Source organism: Penaeus japonicus, unplaced genomic scaffold (genome assembly GCF_977035675.1).
Source record: "Penaeus japonicus unplaced genomic scaffold, GWHDUDI00000001_assembly GWHDUDI00000026, whole genome shotgun sequence".
Lineage (NCBI taxonomy): Eukaryota > Metazoa > Arthropoda > Malacostraca > Decapoda > Penaeidae > Penaeus > Penaeus japonicus.
The window spans coordinates 21,244,988-21,247,079 of record NW_028234428.1 but is presented as its reverse complement, the minus strand read 5'-3'; positions in this window follow the sequence as shown (position 1 = coordinate 21,247,079).

The following is a 2,092-nucleotide window of genomic DNA, read 5'->3' as shown; positions in this document are numbered from 1 at the left end:
TGCCACTCTCCCTCGCTCCCTCCTTCTCTCTGCCACTCTCCCTTGCTCTCTCCTCTCTGCCACTCTCCCTCGCTCCTTCCCTCTCTCTTCCACTCTCCCTCGTTCCCTCCTTCTCTCTGCCACTCTCTCTCGCTCTCTCCTCTCTGCCACTCTTCCTCGCCCCTTTCTTCTCTCTGCCACTCTCCCTCGCTCTCTCCTTCTCTCTGCCACTCTCCCTCGCTCTCTCCTTCTCTCTGCCACTCTCCCTCGTTCCCTCCTTCTCTCTGCCACTCTCCCTCGCTCTCTCCTTCTCTCTGCCACTCTCCCTCGTTCCCTCCTTCTCTCTGCCACTCTCCCTCACTTCCTCCTTCTCTCTACCACTCTCCCTCACTCCCTCCTTCCCTCTGCCACTCTTCCTGACTCCCTCCTTCTCTCTGCCACTCTCCCTCGCTCTCTCTTTCTCTCTGCCACACTCTCTCGCTCTCTCCTCTCTGCCACTCTCCCTCACTCCCTCTTTCTCTCTGCCACTCTCCCTCGCTCTCTCCTTCTGTCTGCCACTCTCCCTTGTTCCCTCCTTCTCTCTGCCACTCTCCCTCGCCCTCTCCTCTTTGCTACTCTTCCTCGCTCCCTCCTTCCCTCGTTCCTTCCTTCTCTCTGTGATTCTCTCTCGTTCCCTCTTTCTCTCTCCCTTGATCCTTCCTTCTCTCTGCCATTCTCCCTCACTCTCTCCTCTCCCCACTCTCCCTTGTTCCCTCCTCTCTGCCACTCTCCCTCGCTCCCTCCTTCTCTCTGCCACTCTCCCTCACTCCCTCCTTCTCTGTGCTACTCTCCCTCGCCTCCCTCCTCTCTGCCACTCTCTCTCTCGCTCCCTCCTTCTCTCGTTCCCTCCTTCTCTCTGTCATTCTCCCTCGTTCCCTCTTTCTCTCTCCTTCACTCTCCCTCGCCGAGCGCCTTCTTCGCTCTCACTCCCAGTCACCACTAGCATCAGATTAACGGCGTCCAGTTCACCTTCAAACGGCGGTTGATGTCTCTGCTGGAGAGGGGAAGTGAGGGGAACAGAGGGAGAGAGAGGGTAGGGTGAGGGGAAGGGAACGAGAGAGAGAGAGGGTAGGGTGAGGGGAAGGGAGGGAGAGGGAGGGGAACAGAGAAGGTAGGGTGAGGGGAAGGGAAGTATAGAGAGGGTAGGGTGAGGGGAAGGGAGGGAGAGGGAGGGGAACAGAGAAGGTAGGGTGAGGGGAAGGGAAGGAACAGGGAGGGTAGGGTAAGGGGAAGAGAGGGAGAGAGAGGGTAGGGTAAGGGGAAGAGAGGGTAGGGTGAGGGGAAGGGAGAGAAAGAGAGTGTAGGGTCAGGGGAAGGGAGGGAGAGAGAGGGTAGGGTGAGGGGAAGGGAGAGAGGGAGAGGGTAGGGTGAGGGGAAAGAAAGGAGAGAGAGGGTAGGGTGAGGGGAAAGAAAGGAGAGAGAGGGTAGGGTGAGGGGAAGTGAGGGAGAGAGAGGGTAGGGTAAGGGGAAGTGAGGGAGAGAGAGGGTAGGGTGAAGGGAAAGAAAGGAGAGAGAGGGTAGGGTGAGGGGAAGGGAGAGAGAGAGAGGGTAGGGTGAGGGGAAGGGAGGGAGAGGGTAGGGTGAGGGGAAGGGAGAGAGGGAGAGGGTAGGGTGAGGGGAGGGAGAGAGAGGGAGTGAGGAAGAGGGGAGAGGGTAGGGTGAGGGGAGGGAAGTGAGGAATAGAGGAGAGAGGGTAGGGTGAGGGGGAAGGTGAGGGGAAGTGAGAGAGAGGGGTGAGGGGAAAGGAAGGAAAGAGAGGGTAGGGTGAGGGGAAGTGAGAGAGGGAGAGGGTAGGATGAGGGGAAGAGAAGGAGAGAGAGGATAGGGTGAGGGGAAGGGAGAGAGAGAGAGTGTAGGGTGAGGGGAAGGGAGGGAGAGGGTAGGGTGAGGGGAAGGGAGAGAGGGAGAGGGTAGGGTGAGGGGAAGTGAGGGAGAGAGAGGGGAGGGTGAGGGGAAGGGAAGGAGAGAGAGGGAAGGGTGAAGGGAATAGAGGGAGAGAGAGGGTAGGGTGAGGGGAACAGAGAAGGAAAGGTGAGGGGAATAGAGGGAGAGAGAGGGTAGGGTGAGGGGAAGT